The 18,943-nt window shown below is 44.3% G+C and overlaps 1 protein-coding gene and 1 long non-coding RNA gene across 2 annotated transcripts in view; one reads left to right on the forward strand and one right to left on the reverse strand.

Annotated features, from left to right (window-relative positions):
• SPOCK1 (SPARC (osteonectin), cwcv and kazal like domains proteoglycan 1) overlaps positions 1-18,943 on the forward strand; it is a 516,896-nt gene that overhangs the window by 267,812 nt on the left and 230,141 nt on the right. The gene's annotated exons all lie outside the window — the stretch shown is intronic.
• On the reverse strand, positions 10,485-14,209 carry LOC109252106 (uncharacterized). The gene is made up of 2 exons (XR_002073857.2): positions 14,124-14,209; positions 10,485-10,804 (listed from the first exon to the last, which is right to left on the reverse strand). It is a non-coding gene; the product is annotated as an uncharacterized LOC109252106 (long non-coding RNA).

An 18,943-nucleotide genomic window follows, 5' to 3' on the forward strand; every position in this document is an offset into this window, starting at 1 on the left:
CCTGAGACACCTGGGCAGCTTGGGGAGGCCTGCCGAACCTTTGGGGACATCTCTTCATGGATCCAATTCTCCTCAGCCAACAGACACCAGTTGCCCTGGAATGGGAGTTGCGGGGGAATGCTTGTTTAGAGGAATGAGGCAAAGAAATCTGCTCACACCCCTCTTAGTCAACAAAGAACTGGAAGTTCTAGTTACTGCAATAAGATGAGAAAAAGAAATAAAGGCATTGGTAAGGAATGCCACACTTCACTTGTAGATGACGTGGTTGCCTATGTAGAAAACCCCTAGAACTTAACAAAAGAAAAATGCCTTCTGGGAAAAGTAAGGAAGCTCTGCAAGGTCAAAGTTATACAAGATGAATACAGAAACATCAAATCAATCATACTTCTGTATACTAGCAATGCGTAAGTGAAAACTGAAATTAAAAACACCATTCATGATCACTCCAAAGAAAATGAAATACTTAGGTATAAATTAAATCATATATAGGATCTATATTTTAAATATTACAGAACTTTGATGAAAGAAATCAAATAAGACCTAAATTATTTTTTTTGTTTGGATTATCAAAATTTATTTTATTTTATTTTATTTTATTTTATTTTATTTTATTTTATTTTATTTTATTTTGTTTTATTTTAATTTATTTTTAAAATATAATTTATTGTCAAATTAGTTTCCATACAACACCCAGTGCTCATCCCAACAAGTGCCCTCCTCCATGCCCATCACCCACTTCCCCCCTCCCCCACCCCCCATCAACCCTCAGTTTTTTCTCCTTCCTTGAGAGTCTCTTATGGTTTGCCTCCCTCCCTCTCTGTAACTTTTTCCCCCTTCCCCTCTCTCATGGTCTTCTGTTAAGTTTCTCAAGATCCACATATGAGTGAAAACATGGATCTGTCTTCCTCTGCCTGACTTATTTCACTTAGCGTAATACCCTCCAGTTCTATCCACATTGCTGCAAATGGCCAGATTGCATTCTTTCTCATTGCCTAAATGTCCATCAACTGATGAATGGATAAAGAAGATGTGGTTTATATATACGATGGAATACTACTTGGAAATAAGACTTAAATTAATAGAAAGATAGGTCTTGTTCATTCATTGGAAGACTTAACATATAGTAAAGATGTCCTCAATTGACACACAGTTTGAAAGAAATTCCTATCAAAGTTCCAGCAAGGTTTTTATAGGCACAAATAAGGTTATTCTGAAATTTATGTGGAAAGGCACAGGCCCTCAAATAGCTAAAATGATCTTGACAAAGATAAACTAGCAGGAGGAAGTCTACCTTATATTAAGGCTTACTATATAGCTATAGTAATCAAGACAGTGTGATATTGGCAGGGGAACAGACACATGGATCAATGGAACAGAATAGAGAGCCTGGAAACAGAACCAGGGAAGTAAGCACAAGTGATTTTTGTCAAAGGTGCAAAAGCATCTCCAGGGAAGAAAACTGACCTTGGCTAAAAACGATGCAGAAGCAGTTGGACGTCCATAGGCAAACAAAGAGACCTCACCTGAAACCTTGTACCTTATATAAAAGCTCCCTTAAAAGGATCACAGACTTTAGTGTAAAACTGCAAAACTTTTAGGAAAAAAAAAAACCCAAATCTTCATGATCTAGGGTTAGACAAAGAATTCTGGGACTTGACAATAAATGTATGATCCCTAAAAGAGAAGTGGGTAAATTGGACTTCAAAATGTTAAAATCATGCGGTCTGTGAAGAACCCTGTTAAGAAGGTGCAAAAAGAAGTTCCAGACTGGAAATACTAACAAGTGACAGTTCCAACACAGACTGGAAATACTAACAAGTGACAGTTCCAACACAGGACTAGTATCTAGAATACCAAATTATCTCGCACAATTCAAGAGTAAGAAAAGAAACCAATCATAGAATGGACAAAAGCCATGGAGGGTTATTTCACCAAGGAAAAAGTCTGTGTATGATGGAAAATACCCCCATGAAATGAGTTCAGTGTCGTTACTCATCACGGAAGTGCAAATTAAAGTGGCGATGAGATATTACCACACAGCTATAAGAGTGGCTGAAATGAAAAATAGCTGGTGAGGATGTGGGAAACGGAGTCGCTCATAGTAACTTGTGGAAATGTAAAATGCTAGAGTTGCTCTGGCCTGCAAGTGCCATGCAACCCAGCAAAGGCACTCTTGGGCATTTATCCCAGAAAAATGAAAACTTACCTTCATACCAAAGCCTGTACACAAATTTCTTTTAAACATAGGAGATTGTTTTATGTGAATGACTAACACTGAAATGCATAGGACATAATCAAAGTTAAATAAATTTTATAACCATTGACTTTTTGAACACAAAATATACCATACAGCTCACATACAGGAAAGAATACCAGTTTATTTAAAAAAATTTTTTTAATGTTTTTATTTATTTTAGAGAGAGAGTGCACACATGCGTGAGTGGGGGGAGGGGCAGAGAGAGAGAGAAAGAGAGACAGAATCCGAAGCAGGCCCCAGGCTCTGAGCTGCTAGCATAGAGCATGACATGGGGCTCGAACTCATGAACTGCGAGATCATGACCTGAGCCGGAGTTGGACGCTTTACCAACTGAACCACCAGGCGCCCCGAACCATACCAGTTGCTAAATGGCCAGACGAGTGCTGCCAAACTTTTCTTGTATTCTTTTTTCTTTACTTTTCTCCCAGGCTTTTTTTTTTTAAATTATTTTTAATGTTTATTTTATTTTTGAGAGAGAGAGAGAGCAAGCATGGAGGGGAAGAGTGAGAGGGAGACAGAGAATCCCAAGCAGGCTCTGCACTGTCAGCACAGAGCCTGATACGGGGCTTGAACTCACAAACTGTGACATTTTGACCTGAGCTGAAATCAAGAGTCAGATGTTTGACTGAGCCACTTAAGTCCGTCCCTCCCGGGTTTATTGAGATATAATTGGTATCTAACATTGTGCAAGTTTAAGGTGTACAGACAAATGTTCATAGCACCTCTGTCTATAATAGTTAAAAATTGGAATCAGGCCAGAATTCAGGGGGTGCATTTGGCTAAACTGTGGTACATGCGTATCATGGAATGAAATAGCCCTGCACTATTGATACATGAAGTGATGGAGATAAAATCTCCAGGGCTTTGCTGAGTGAAAAAGCCAGCACTAAGAGGTTACATGCTATATACAGTTCCAATTAGATAACATTTTAAAAATGCCACAAATGGGGCGCCTGGGTGGCGCAGTCGGTTAAGCGTCCGACTTCAGCCAGGTCACGATCTCGCGGTCCGTGAATTCGAGCCCCGCGTCGGGCTCTGGGCTGATGGCTCAGAGCCTGGAGCCTGTTTCCGATTCTGTGTCTCCCTCTCTCTGCCACTCCCCCGTTCATGCTCTGTCTGTCTCTCTCTGTCCCCAAAAAATAAATAAAAAACGTTGAAAAAATGCCACAAATTTAGAAGTTGAGTGAAAGATTAGTTGTTTTCAGTGGTTAGTGATGTTAGAGGGCTAAGGATGGTTAGGAGGGAGGAGGGTGTGATTATAAATGGGAGATACCAGGGGTCCTTGTGGTAACGGAACTGTTTTGTATTTTGGCTTTGTATTTGGTAGAACATGAACTGACACGTGATGAAGTCATACAGAACTAAACCCCTGTACACACGTGTTCACACATACAGTGCAAGTACAGTTGGTAAAAGCCAAATAAGATGAATGGATTGTGTCTATATGAAGATCCGGTTGTGATATTGTACTGTACTTTTGCATTGCAGTTAGCATAGATGATGTTACCATTTGGTGAGATTGGATAAAGGGATCTGTCTGGAATATTTCTTACTACTGCGTGTGAATCTACAATGCTCTCAATAAAAATTTCAGTGTAAAAAGGTACATGATGTGGTAGAATCAGATTTAATATATTTTGATATTAAAAATGATTAAGCAGGGCCTACTATGAAATGTTCAGAAAAATACACAGAAAAGGATTGTGGGGTACACCAGCTAAAATTCCTGTCTCAAAGTTGATAGATTACTAGAAATTAATTCATTTATGAGCTTTGTTCTGATCTAATCAGGTAATGATACTACCAAAAATAATTTCACAAATGAAGCATCTTTTATTTTTTTCTTGCAAGAGTACTGAAGATTCACTGTAGTTGGAATTTCTCAATAAGCCCAAAGAATAGAATAAACATGACCCATATGTTTGCTTTTTAGTAGATGATGAAGACTGCAAAGGTTTGTTGTGTGTGTGTGTGTGTGTGTGTGTGTGTGTGTGTGTGTGTGTGTGTGTGTGTTTTAAACTCTTGGTGTTTTATCCTATGGTCCATTTTGCATTTTGTGGGGCAACCCTTTTCTTTCCAAGGAGAACCCCTTGAAGATCGTTCTCTGACTGGGCCTTTCTTCTGAGACACTGTTGGTTTGAGAAAAGGCTCTTGCACAGTATTTCAGAAGCTTGCTGCTCATGGGACGTCACCAAACTTGCTTCCTACGTGGCTTCAGCAGCTCTTAGCTGCTCTTAGACAGTAACTGGAAGGATGCCAATAGATAATTGCATATAAAGAAAGAAGGGGAGAGCTCAGGGTCCGGAGGATCTGGTCCTGTCTTTGATCAGTCCTGACCATTGCATGTACTTCTGTCCTTTTGCAGGAGCAGAACACTGGGTAGTCACAGACTGCCTTTCCTTCAGGGTCCAGAGGCGGTCTTCATTGCCTGCCACCCTGTAGCAGTGACAAGGTTGCTCTCAGCCTGCGGTGTCTTTATCTGAGCTCTCTGTGCTAGATCGCTTATTTTTTCTGCCCAAACAATAGCCACCTGCCTTTCTAGGAGATGTGCCTGTTTCCTCTAGTCACCTTGTGATTCAGATGAGAGTGTCATCTTCCCGTGCACTCTGTTCCTTCACTCTGGCGACATCGGGGGCCTGGGAGCTACCAGAGGTTGCGTTTTCATGACCTAGTGGTAGACCAGTCCCTGCTCCTGGTCATCCTCAAGACTGGGCACCCGTTGAGCTGTTTGCTGATATGAGCTAGTAAGATGCGTTCCTTCGCTTGGCTGGTTCATGGCAAGTTTCTTTCACAGGCATTTAGGTGTCCTGAATCATACTCTCCCAAAGATCGATATCTGTTCTTTTCTTTCTTTGTTCTTCCTGTAGCTTACTGCTCTTAACTTTAGGAGGAGAGGTCAAAATACATGCATTTTTCTTTTTTGTTCTTTCAGTTTCCTGCTATTTCCTAGACTAGGTCAGTCGAGGATTCCTTTGTGTCTAGGGAGGATGAGGTGCGTCTCCAGGGGCAGCTCCAGCCTCATCAGGAGTCCCCCCAATCTGAATGAAGAAAGTCTGGTGTAGTGCTGCCTGGATGGCTCCCATTGCGTTTATTTGCAGTGTATGAGCCCGTCTTGTTGGAGAGATTGATGCCATCACCCAGGCTAAGTCTCAGTGAGTTGGTATATGGAGACCTGTGAGTGATTGCAGACATGGCTCTGAGGTAAATCCATAACCTGGGCAAGAGCTGCTATGTAGTAATTAAACTGAAAATATAATATTTGTATAAACTTTCTGCCCCTCGGCACAACATATTTAAAATGTTCCTAGAGGTGATGTTTTTTAAAAATCTTTGCACTTTTGTACCACAGTTCGACTTAAATAGCATGCAAGTGCTATTCTCAAGATGACTAGTGTTTCTCTCACTTACTGGATGGGGTCTTGCCAAGAGGTGCCAAGAGGCATGTAAGGTCAGAGGTCTCAATGGAGGGCTTGGGAGCCATGTTTACAGAGAGTGTGCTGCTGCAGCCAACTGGGTCATGGATGTTGGCCAGAGCCTTCTTTGCACTTTGACCTGCCATGTACCATTTGTGAGGCCCTGTGCTTGTTTGAGTCATTCAGGGTTTCTCGGGTCAACTGGCAGCGGTCTGAAAGCAGGTCCCATTTCTCTCTGCTGAGAACCGAAGGGGGAAGAGTGAGAAAATGGAACCAGACTGGCTTTGCTCATCATTGCCGTTCGGTTTCATCAGTTCTGTTCAGGGTGTGGGATTCGCACCAGTTCTGTGTCGGGGGGGGGGGGGGGTGGGGAAATATCCAGATGGCGGAGTTTTGTGGTTTCTGTTCATAGGTGTATCCGCCTCCCAGCAGCCCCTGTTCCCCACGGAAGTCCTCAGGGAGGAGGACAGCAAAGACCTAGAGGATGGCAGGGTCTGAGACACATGCTCTGATGTCACAAATCTGCTCTCGTGGTCTGTAACCTAGACACAATGGTAGTGTTGGCTGTTGCTTTGCTCATAGGAGCCCTGTGGTAACTTGCCCTCGGGTCTCTTGGCAAAATCCGAGGCTCTGTTCTGCAGACATGGGTCTTTTCTTCAAAGAGAGCCACTGGGTTCGGGTCATGGCCTATGTTCCCTGACTGTACAGACACTGGCCTACTGGTTGACTCGTTCCTTAAACCCAAATGGAAGGCCCTTGGGCTCCTCTGTGCATCTTAACAGCAGACACCGAGTTGGGCCATAGAGGACTAATGTCCAAAGACTCTTATTTTATTCTGATCATACCAGAACCAGCGGGTCACTAGGATTTCAAGACCCTACGAAATGAGCTGGTGTAAATCATAATACAGCAAACAATTCAATTTGCTCTCCTTGGAAAGTTCTTCTGCAGAGACAAGGCCACTGGGACTGAGTGGGACTGAAGCTTTAGAAAATAACCATGAGTTTCAGATTGCATTTCATCTTTTTGGCAAGCAGTAAAATCTATTTTTCTGTCAAATGAAATTTCACCTGGAATCTAGTACATGTAACTGATTAGAGCAGAATTTCTAAGGTTAGCCTAGCCCTTGTTTCTGCAAGGGTTTTTGAAACTCTTCCTTGGAAGCCCAGGTTGGCGGGGTCCCCGCTTTGAGGGCTCTGCTTTCAGAGTCCAGCACTGCCTTCAAAGCTGAGTAGCTCCCAGAGCCCAGAAGTGGCCTGGAGCAGGTTCTTCTGATTCCCCACATGCTCTGAGCTTCATGCTTTGCAGCTGTTCTGGAGTCCCTGCTGTGTCCCCGATTGCAAATTTTGTGAAAAGTCCTCCGTCAGAATGCCTCATTTTGCAGATGGATCAAGGGAGGACCTGAAAGAGGCAGGCAGTTGCTCACTATTCATTCACTTGCTTTTTGGTCCGTTCGTTCGTTCGTTCATTCATTCATTCGTTCATTTATGCACTCATTTGTAAATGTTTGCTCAGCACTTAACTACACCTATTTCACAGCTTTACTATGTTCTCCAGATACTCTGGTCAGTGAATGTCTCTTGGCCTCACAGACCTTATGATCTGGATACATACTCTTCTCAAAACCATGAATGCTGTGAATGGGAGCTAGCGGAGCACTACATTAGTCAGCTCAGGCTGCTGTAACAAAATACCGTAGACAACAGACACTTCGGTTTCACAGTTTTGGAGGCTGGATGTCTGAGACCAGGATGACTGCAGATTGGATTTCTGGTGAGAGGTCTCCTCCTGGCCTGCAGGTGGCCTCCTTCTTGCTGGCCTCACATGGCAGAGACTTGGCTCTTCCCCTTCTTATAAGGGCACTGATCCCACTAGGGGGCTCCACCCTCGTGGCCTCATCTAATAATCCTCATTACCTCCCAAGGCCCCACCTCCACATGCTCCCATATTGGCAGTTAGGGCTTCAACGTAGGAGGTGGTTTTTTTCTTTTTTCTTTTTTTTTTTTTCAGGATGGGGACACAATTCAATCCATAGCAGATACTGTTTGGGCACACCGTGGTGATCTTTAACCTGATAGTAGAAAGATGGATGGGAGTTAAGCATATGGAGGAGGCAGGAGAAGACAGTGTTCCAGGCAGAGGGAATGGCTCGAGCAAAGGCCCAGAGATAAAGGAGTCCTGAGCCCTTGGGTGCAGGTGCCTGTGCTCAGGGAATGCAAGCCAAGGACCTGTGAAGCTATGGAAATAAGGAGTCATGCACCGTACTATCGGCTTTGAACAGACATAACCCTGAGGGAAATGGGGAGCCCTAGAAAGGGCGAGCATGCTGGAGTAGGTGACAACCCTTGGCGTGGCTTCCTCCCATAGCATTAAAGGTCCCGCCTGTGTATATGGTGCTTCATGGTCTGACATCCCTTAGAATAAATGTGGATGCCTGGGCAGCATGACACTTCAGCCCTCAGGGCAAGAAGATCAAGCCACAGTTTGTTCGGTAAACAGATTCATTTGGTCAGTAGTTTAATTCTGCAGCAGCTGAATGACATTATAAAGAATGCGGTGGCATTTCTACCGGAAATGTCTGCCATCATTTTCTTCTTGACATGAGGAGAATAAAAGCTTCCCCACTCCAGAAGAATTAGCATGAAATATGCCCATCAGTCTCCCTGTGAGCAGGCTTTCGGCTGCAGCATTGCATTCACAGTGACTGAGCGGGATGGTGTACGTCCCACCAGTGGTCTCATTGTCAGATGCCCACCCCTCTGGATGGCCCTGTTGGGTTGTGGCCTTGGGTCAGTGCTGCATGGCTGCCTCCACAGTGGGAGGACCCCTGCCTGCAGTCATTCTTGCTACTCACTTGGGGGCCAGCCCCTGGTTCCATCAAGGGCTCTAGACTCCCTTTGGGTCTGAGCTTTTCACAGGTGGCTTTCGTTTTCATTTACCCCTATTTCCATTCTTGTCTCTTATTTCTCATTCCTTTGGCATGCTGCTCTCCAAATGTGGTCTTTGGATTGTTGCATCAGACATGCAAATTCTTGAGTCCCAACTCAGACGTACCAAGGCAGCATTGCTGAGGATGGGGCCCAGAAACCTGCATTTTCAGGAGCCTTCCAGGTGACGCCAGTGCACAGTCAAGCTGGGAACCCCTGCTTCAGCCCACACATATGCCGTGTGCTTGTATGCTCCATGCCTTTGAATGCAAGCGAGTGGACGATCAAGTTTGTGTTTGGGCCCGGGCGCACGTGTCTGAACCTTTCAGAGAAAGTTCTGTGCAGGGACGTAAGCATAGGGAGCCCCTGGATGGGGGCTGAGTAAGGCCTGGGAGTTCTTCAGTATCTCTTAGTACCTGTTTGTGATATGGATGCTGACAGCTAACGACTATTGAGCAGGTTCTGTGTGCCATCACGCTGCCCAGCCTTGTGCACATCTCATTCTCACCATCACCTCTGTCGGGTACTTTTCCTATCCCCATTTCATAGGGAGTCACAGTGAGGCTTATAGCAAGTAACTTGGTCAAGATGGAACCTGAGCACACGTCTTCACTGCGTCTGAATAAGCATGTGTCTGCACATCCTCCCGCTCTGTTTGCACACCAGCCCTTGGTGGTGCTGGTGAGAGGGGGAGGGGCGCTTTCAGCAACACCTGTGTTTGCTGCTTCTAGCTCTTGGGCTGGCTTAGTTGAGACGTTGCGGCATAGAGCCCTGCAAAGGGTTTGAGCATGAAGAGCTTTCATGCTCTTGGTGGAGAATGGTCCTTAATCTCTCCAAGAATACTTTTAGAAGCACAAACAGGAACCAAGAAAATGAAGTGAACTGTTTTACACTTGAAATGCACCACGTGTGAGAAAGTGCCTGTTAAATCGGGCTGGGTCTGCTTTCCTGGTCTCCTATGATTGGGGCCATTAAAAACTGCAGGGGTGAGCTGGTTAATTGTCTTCCCAGGTTGTGGCCGCCCTGTGGGAGGGGACAGGGGTCTCGTGGGCTTCCTGTACGTTTCTCTGTGGACTTTCATCTCGTTATAAATAGGCAGCAGTAATGATTTTATGGTATTGAAGGGCGAGTGGGGGAGAAACCTGGGCTGAGATTTAGAAGACTCACATGAAGGCATATGTGTGAGATAACTCTTTTATCAGGCTTAGCAGAGATAATTTCTGAACCTCAGCTTGCTGCTTTTAGGGTGATCGGTGATGTCTTTTCAAGTTTCTTGCTGGCTCTCAAGTCTGTAGGTAGATGGGTGCCTTGGGACTCAGGTATGAACTGGCCTTTTGATTTTTACACCAGCTTCTTTTCCCAGCTAAAATTCTTTAAGGATTTCTATTTGGCTAGTTCCTCCTCATGGGCCACAATTTTGCATTCTGTGCTTTGAAAGCGTGTCACTTACTCTGAGGGAAAAATGTAGCTAAATACATAGTAAATCACATGTACTCTTATACCCTGCCTATATGTTAAGCCATCCTCTGTCCACTAAGTGTCTCACCATTTTCCAGATTTGTGTTGGAGACATCCAGCAGCTGGCTGCATTTCCCTATGATTTCTCTTCCCCAATTAGCTTGTAGCCAAGTTCCAATAATATATTAAGCCGAGAGCTTTTCTTGTTAATTTCCCCATAGAAAAGATGTGGCAAAGCTACTGGGAGGCTGAACTTAGCCTACAAACATTGCTGAGCTGTACTGTTCTTCCTTTCAAATCATCAGTTGCTCCCTTGGAGAATAACTTTGTTTAGCATCTGGAAAGATGTTGGAGTGTTATAGGAAGTTGGAAACTTAGTGGCATTATTAGTTAGTGGGGGAAATTCCTTCTGGAGTAAACTTCATGAAGTGACTCTGGAAGCTTTACTATCCAGTGGGTGTATTACCCGAAGGTAGTTCAGACTTCTTGAGATTCAACTTTTGCATAAACAAAGTGATATAGTACATTATGAAATGATGTCCATGGATGTACTTATGTTGACTAGTCTTATATCACTCTTCAGATGTTCCCTGGTAGACAGGCGTTCTGAGCTCTGGCGGGGAGGGGGCCTGCCATGAACTCTGAGAGTTCATGTTTTTGGATCATCACCTTTGCTGGTACAACTTGAATGTTAGAGCCGTTCTTTGAACTTGTAGTGCATTTTTTCTTGCTCATTATTTCATAAACACCTGTGATAAAATGAGAATAATGGTGTTGAAGTTTAGGTGTCAGAAATGTGGAGATAACATCAGGAATCATTAAGCATGCCCTAAATGGCCAATCATTAGTCTCAAATGGATGGACATTGGAATTAAAACAGTCAACTGGGTGTTCAGTTGTGAGGAAAAAGAAAATTAAAGGACACGTGTGAATTGCTGGAAATATGTCATCAAAGGTGGTGTTTAAAAATGATGTCATTAAGAATTTCGTGCTGTTTTTCAATGTTTAGGAACAGCCCCTTCCTTCACCCGTACAATATAGAAATCTCTTGTTTGATCATCACACTTTTTACTTTTTTAATCTCTGTATTATAGCACATTATGTACTCTGTAATGGGCTACCCTTGGTTATGGGGGCTGCTTTTTTAATTTGCCATCAAAATTTCTTTTTTTTTTCTCATATTGAAGTCACAAATCTTATTAGCAGCCATGATTGGGAGGAAAATTGAGAAATTAATTAATGGAAATGGTCATTTTCTCCGGTTTCTATCCTCTGTCCCTTCCTGGCTAGACTTGACTTCCTGTCCCTGCTTCATTTTTCTCCGTAACACTTACACTTAATAAAGCATATGTTATACGTATTATTTGTCATCTGTCTTCTACAAGTAGAATGTTAGCGCCATGAAGCTAAGAATTTTTGCCTGTTCCTTAGTCTATACCAGTGTTTCTCCATAGTTTTTCCATTTTCACTCTCCTGAGGAGACTTTCTAGACTCTTGTCTGCTAATTTCCTCCCTCCCTGGAATTTCAATACCACAAATATACCATGTATCTATGTCCTATGTGTATAGTTGAGATTTATACCTAACAAGAGTAAGAAGTTTTTTATCCCTCAAAAATCACTTTACCCCTTGGAAGAGAAGTGTTGCCCCTTCTGAGAATGCACACTCTGGCCCTAAGCCAACAGGAGTCCTGGAGCAGAGCAGGTACTTAGTAACAGTTTCTGAGTATCCCCTTCTAAAATTCCACCCTTCTTTTCCCCGTTGCCAAAGGAATGTTTGGCTAAGCCGGCGAAAGGTGGGTGAAGGGAGTCCTTCCCTCAGTTGTATCAAGTCTTCATTCTTAAGAGTCTGTGATTACCCAGTGGAGGCACTGCTTTAATAGAGGGTCTTATTTAAACCTGTGGACTATTCTCCCTGCCGATCAGTACATAAACAGAAAGCCAGTGCACATGCTAAGTGGTCTTACCAGCTCCTAGCAGTAGCTCTGTTCCCACTTAAGCTGTGGTACTGACACTGACCTGTTTGGTCACAGAGCCTCCTGGCAGTATTTTGTGCAGCTGTGGTGGTGGCCTTACCCATCAGCGGTTTTCCACATACACCCTTGAAGCAGGGGCAGGAACCAAACAGAGGCATTTCAACAAATCTTCTCAGAATGCCCGGATTTCCTTGCATGTTTTCAAATAACTCGATAGTCTGCAGCCTCTCCTCCCATCTTCCCAGTAGCCTGTACATATGGCAGGGTAAAAGGCCAGCAGTCCCTCTTGTGTTAAATAAAACAAGCAAACTTCAGGCTTCATGGTGTCCTGTGTGATTGGAATAGTAACAGAAGCAAGACAATTGTGTGGCCTTTCAGATGCCAGAGACCAGGAAGACCCTCTCAGCCTGCAGTCCAAGGCTCGCCCAGCAGACAGAGACAGACCCCATGCCTGAAGCCTTGGGCAGGGGTGAATGACACGTTCCTTGAGATGCCTCAGGAGGAATAATTGCCCGTTAGTTCCTGTATTCCCAGAAAGGAAAGCATTCATTCATCATTTTAGGTAGCTTTGTTCCTCCATAGAAATGTTTCAGATGCTAATTTCCTTGGGAGAGAAGACTGACATTCATGCTTACTTTTATACCAACAATTATGCAGGAGTATGAATATTCATGTCAATAAGATGAATTTAATTATAGTCTGAGAAAATATCATAATGAATGGTTCTGCTGGTCTGACCCTCGTGGCTATAATAATAAAGATAAGTTCCTAAAATGGGGATCTATTCTTATCTGAGCCATTGACTGAAAGTGGAAAGGCTTTGAATTTTTTTGTTTGCTCTGTTGAGGTAGATTCCCTGAAATGAGACCTAAGTGTGTCATGTGTAATGGTCCTCAGTTAGTGGGGTTAGTGGGGTTACATCTTCTGGAATGTAGTCGCAGCCAGATGTACCTATAAATTTCACATATTGGCCTAGACGCTTATAACATGAAACCACGTATGCTTCTTAGTAACTGAAACCGACGGGTCATTTTCCTCATGATGGATAGCAGTTAAAAAGATTTCTTTTTTGGAAAGTGTTGAAATTAGACATTTAAAACCGAAATTTCCAAGGCAACAGGCTATTTGCAGGGAATGTATGGTGAATCCTTTTTATAATTCGAGTGCCTTTCCCTGCATATATTTCTACATAGATGTATGGGATTTCTATCCCGGTTTTTCTTAAAGTGAGGCATACCCATCCGGGCAGATGTGTTTTTGCCGACCACATTGCTATGGCTGTTGTTTTACTCTAGCTGGGTATTAATTTAAGTGAGTCATTTTAAAAGAGAACACTTGTGGGGTGCCTGGGTGGCTCAGTCAGTTAAGCATCCGACTCTTGATTTTGGCTCAAGACACGATCTCATGATTTGTGAGATCAAGCCTTGGGTCGGGATCTGCGCTGACAGCCCAGAGCCTGCTTGGGATTCTCTCTCCCTCCCCGCCCCCCCACCCCCCACCCCCCCCACCCCCCCCCCGCCACCACTCGCACATATGTGCCCTTGCACATGCATTCTTTCTCTCAAAAGAAACATCTTTTAAAAAGAGAACAGTTGCAAAAATGCTTTAAAAGCATGGATAATAAAGCAAACATCTTCATAATAAGCAAACTTGGGAGACTTTTTCGCTTGTATTTCATTTGCATGTTGCTATTTTCTACTCTGTGACCCAGCTGAGGATTCAGCATGGAGTCGGGCAACATTCACCTACTGGCTTGTTCTGTTACTTGCATCCTTATTATCCACTCCGTGACCATTCGCTAAGTGCCTTCTGTGTGGTGGTCCCTCTGCAAGGTGCCTGGGAGGTGGCGATGAACCTGACTCAGTCCTGACCTTCAGTGTCCTCACAGTTTAGAGTGGAGACTGTAACGTAAGGCCAGCAATTACAGCAGGAGGCAGTGGGGATCACCATGCGGAGGAGCCTGGATTTAGGTGTCGGCCCTCTCTGACCTTGGACACCAGTTTATCCTTTGTGGCTTAGTTTGCTCATCTGTGAAATAGGATTAAAAATCATACCCCTAAGTGGGATAGAATATTTGACTGCAAAAATCGTACCAGCTTCATAGGGTTCCTTGAGGATTAAGGGATGCTCATCCATGCAGAGTGTAGTGCCTGGCACATGGTAATCCCCAGAAAATGATGATCCATTCAATAAATGTGCAGACATATGTCACAGAGAGTGACTTATGATGTATCCAGGGACACGCCCACCAGGCAGGGCAGCTCGAGTGCAAGAGTCACTTTTGTGCCCATAGACAAAAGATGGGCAAGGCATTTTCTTTTTCTGCAGAACGTAACATAATAGTGCTTTTGGAGAAGGAGGAGCTGTTGGTGTGGGATATATAGGTCGTGGCTTTGAGGTCATATGATCTTGTTCTTTACTGCTCTTTTTACCCCTCTTCCTTTTTCTCCCCAAAAGATACTAACATGTGAAGGTATCATCAGTAGACTGGGAGTTCATCCAGGGCTGGGACCTTGGCTTCCTTAACCCTTACCACAGGGCCCTCTGTTTGACAGACATTTGTTGAATGAATGAATGAATGAATGAATGAATGAATGGAACGAACGAACTAATGTATGAAAGAGTGAATGGATAAATGATATTTGATCATGATCAGGGATAGAATGTTAAGTAAAGGCATGGTACCAGTTATTGTTTTTTCACATCTGTGTGTGTTTCTGGTAATAAGATATATTTTTTCATGGAGTTTGACCCAGGATTTTGTTTGGCAGTATTTTGAGCTTCTATTTATTTGGAGAAGAAAAGGCATGATTCTTAATTGGTGTAATTTTACCTTCATGAATTCAGAAATGCAATTTCTAGAATAATGAGTTCTCCTTTTAGAAAGGAACATATTTGCAGAAATGCCAATTCCTGGCTCATTAGGTCCGGCCTAGCTCTGGAGCTACATGACTCTCCCTGGGGCTGGCCCTGTCAAGTTTGGGGATCCTCTCACATTTTCCAGTCCCTGCTGCCCCCAATCAGCTCTACCTCTCACAAGTAAGAGTTAATATTTAATGAAAGGACCTTTGAGACTTCCATTGCCAGAACGCTGCTTGCTTACCACTCTGCAAATAATTTTGGATGACTGATTTTTATAATCTTAGCATCATTATTCCTGTTCACACAAAGAACACAGTGTATTTATGTAAACAGGCCACTGGACAAATTGATGGGGTGATGATAGCATTTCCTGGGTGCAAATTTGTTAGTAGTCATCTATTTGGAGAGACTCCAGGTGAGCTTGAGGGGAAGAGAGCTTTGTATCAACCAGGTTTTTTCTGATGTGCCTCCTTAAGGTACACCCCACCCACCCAGGGGTTGCATAAAGAAGGTGCCCTGGAGACAACCCTGCATTTTATGACTGCCCCATTTCTGCCCCCGACCCCTCGAAGGAGGCCTGGTTGCTGCTTTCTCCCTTGTTGATCATCCTCTCTCCTCTCCCCATGCTTACCCCTGCCCAGGCACCTGACGGCTGGTGTCCCGTTCCTGACTTTTGGTGGTGCTATCTGGGCTCCCCCGTCCCTTCTTCTGATGTGGTGTCAGATGAGGAGCACCTCCTGGGCAGGTCTGGGGCCATCTGTCCTGTGTGCATCAGGGGTCGGGAAAGAGTCTGGCTGGCCCCTCTAGGACTCCATCCTGAGAGCTTGCTTCTCCGGGACTGAGACGGGTGGCCCTTCTTTCTGATGTAGCTGAGTCACATAACTTGTCAGTTTTCCCTGCAAGTCTTGAAGAAATTTTGAGTCCCTCCAGAAGGAATTAAGTGAGTGGTGTTATTGTTCTTTTGTTTAATTCATGACTTTTCTGGGATTCACAGTTCAAATATTTGTTAGCTTGAAAAACACCACTAATTTCTCAGCTTTGCACATTACTCATTTCAATCACAACAAAGCAGAAATGCTGCTGTGTAGAGGGCCCTTGGGTGGAGGACTTGTAGCACCCAAGAACCACAGGTGAGGGCTGGACATGGGACCTTCTCCTCCTGGAACTTGATGGTGTGGTCATTTTAGGTAAAACCGTTCTACTGTTGGTCTCTGGTCCATTAGAAAAGACCCTGTCCTTTGCGCAGGGAGATCTCACCATCAGTTTGCTTGACTAGGGGGTTGAGAGACCAAGATTTATGTTCCATTTCTCACTAACAAGCTGTGTTACCTCAAACAAATCACATGTCCCTGACAGGCTTCCATTTCACACGAAGCTGAAGATGAAGACAAGGGATCAGGTTTCAGCTTGAACTCTGACTAGTTAGAAATGGATCTGTGATCACAAATCATTGGGGAAGGATTCTGTGATTGATTAGCCATGTCTGCTATAGGTAAGGAAAGGGCCAGTGGTGGCATCCCTCAGGAAGGTATTGTCAAAGCCCCTTTTGCTGATGTTCTCCCCGTGTCTAGGAACATGGAAGCCATAGGACAGGACATGTGCAATGGGGCAACATCGACAGTAGGAGTGGGGTTGGACCGTTCCGTCTGATTTCTGTTGCAGCCCCCCCACTGGTTAGCTCTGACACCTTAGACTAGCCAATTAAGGGAATGCTATAGTCCCTACTTCAGATGCATGTTATGAGGACTGAGTCACATGTCTTCACTACTTTGCGTAGTAGGTGATCAATGAAACTGTGGTTGAGCTCTTCTTACTAATATAAGAATTATGGACAGTACTTTCTGCAGTAACAGGTGGTTTCTACCTGGTGGTCAGCCCTTGTTTCTGAACCACAGAGGATTTGCCCACATCACTGTTGTGAATGAGGACATCAGAACAGTCCAGAGGTTCATGATGGCCCAAACCTGGAAGGAAATCCCATTGTTAGAGTCATGAAGTTGTGAGCTAGATGCCATGTTTTACAGGTGGGAGCATCTGTAAACCTTAGGCCTGGGTGGGAGAGGGTGTTGTCCAAGGTCACTGGGTGAGGTGAGGGCAAGCTAGGTTCTGTCCTGAAACTCTAGCACGTCCTGGATCTCTGTGTCTCTCCCGTGTGCTTCTAGCTGCCCAGCTGAGGGGCTTCTACCACAAGAGGAGGTGCCACTCAGTGGGATGCACGCTCACTTGGGGCTCTTACAGAGACTGGCTCTGGGGAGTGATTTGAAAGGAAGCCAAGTGCTGCTTTGTAATCATTGGAAGCATATTTATTTATTCATTATGTTTGAGAAGAGCCTCTAGTACCGGAAAGAAATGCTTCAGTCAACTGAGTTTTATTTTCTTTGTCGGTTTATCTTGATTCCCTGTGGCTTCCCACAGGCTTCCTGTCACTTCTCCCTTCCCAGCCTTGTCTCTGCTCCATGTCTCATCCATGCAGAATGAGGCCTTCAAAATCTCACCTCCCTCTGTCCAGACTCCCTCTCCCTGCCCTCAAGCCTGCATATTCCTGCCTGATGCTTATTTTCTTTGTTCTTTTTTCTTTTGTTGTTGTTGTTGTTTCAAACTTTACCTTGAATCTCAATAGGATTTATTTATTTATTTGTTTGTTTGTTTTAAATATGAAATTTTTGTCAAATTGGTTTCCATACAACACCCAGTGCTCATCCCAACAGGTGCCCTCCTCAATGCTCATCACCCACTTTCCCCTCCCTCCCACCCCCATCAACCCTCAGTTCTCAGTTTTTGAGAGTCTCTTATGTTTTGGCTCCCTCCCTCTCTAACCTCTTTTTTTTTTCTTCCCCTCCCCCATGGTCTTCTGTTGGGCTTCTCAGGATCCACATAAGATGAAAACATAAGGTATCTGTCTTTCTGTATATGACTTATTTCACTTAGCATTACACTCTCCAATTCCATCCACGTTGCTACAAAAGGCCCTATTTCATTCTTTCTCATTGCCATGTAGTACTCCATTGTGTATATAAAGCACAATTTCTTTATCCATTCATCAGTTGATGGACATTTAGGCTCTTTCCAGAATTTGGCTATTGTTGAAAGTCTGATGCTTATTTTCAAAACATGCCTTTGATTAAACCTTGGCCCCTATGGCCTCCTCACCCCCCTGCAACTGTCCTGCACTCTAGCACAGCCCTACTGAGAGCACTCCCCAGGCCATTGCCCGAGCCTCCTCTCCTCCTGGAGTGCCTGCCCGCCTCCCCTTTCCTTATGGTTTCCTCTTTATTTGGAAAGACAATCCAAATGTCATCACTTTGAAGGCTTCCCCAGAGATGGCTTCAGAACCTCCCCATCCTTGACCCCTGACCCCTCCAGGCAGAACTGGCCTGGGATATGGTCTTCTGTACTCCTTGCTCTTTTCTTTTACTAATGTATTGCACAGTCTTTAAAGGAAATAATGCTGTATTGTGTAATACTTTATTCCCCATCACTGGTGTTGTGCTGTCCTAGAGCAAGATTTTAATCCATATTTGAGTGTCTGATTGAGTGAGCCCTAATGGCTCATGTTGGGCCATGTATACATATCTCATCTGATTATCTGGAGATCCTTGTGAAGTAGTGTCAGTTGGGGTCTGCTTTTGAGAGCTGAGAACCCTGAGGCCAGAGAGAATCAGTTGTGTGAAGGGATGACTAGTTAATGATGGAGTCAGGATTTGCATGCGGGGTGGGAGATTTCAGATCCTCCCTGCCTTATGCTGTAGTGAATGAAAGTCACACCTGGTGACCAGACTTGGTCCGAGGTAGTCTTCACCTGCCAGATTCATTTCCCATTCTCCTCACCCATCTGAGTCCTTCCTCTTGTTTAGGGTCTACCACCTGGGTGCCCCATCTCTGCCATGCCTTGGATCATCATGCCATCACCACTCACTCATTTACTGGAGAGCATTTTGCAATGAGCCATCTTCTCATTGTACACTTCAGTGTGCCCCCTGAATTGTCTGCTCCTGTAGGAGAGGGGTTGTATTTTGAATTTGAGCCTTGACTGGGCCCCTGCTCTGCCACT

The sequence above is a fragment of the Panthera pardus genome, unplaced genomic scaffold (assembly GCF_024362965.1).
Source record: "Panthera pardus isolate Hobbes unplaced genomic scaffold, ASM2436296v1 HiC_scaffold_2, whole genome shotgun sequence".
Taxonomy (NCBI): domain Eukaryota; kingdom Metazoa; phylum Chordata; class Mammalia; order Carnivora; family Felidae; genus Panthera; species Panthera pardus.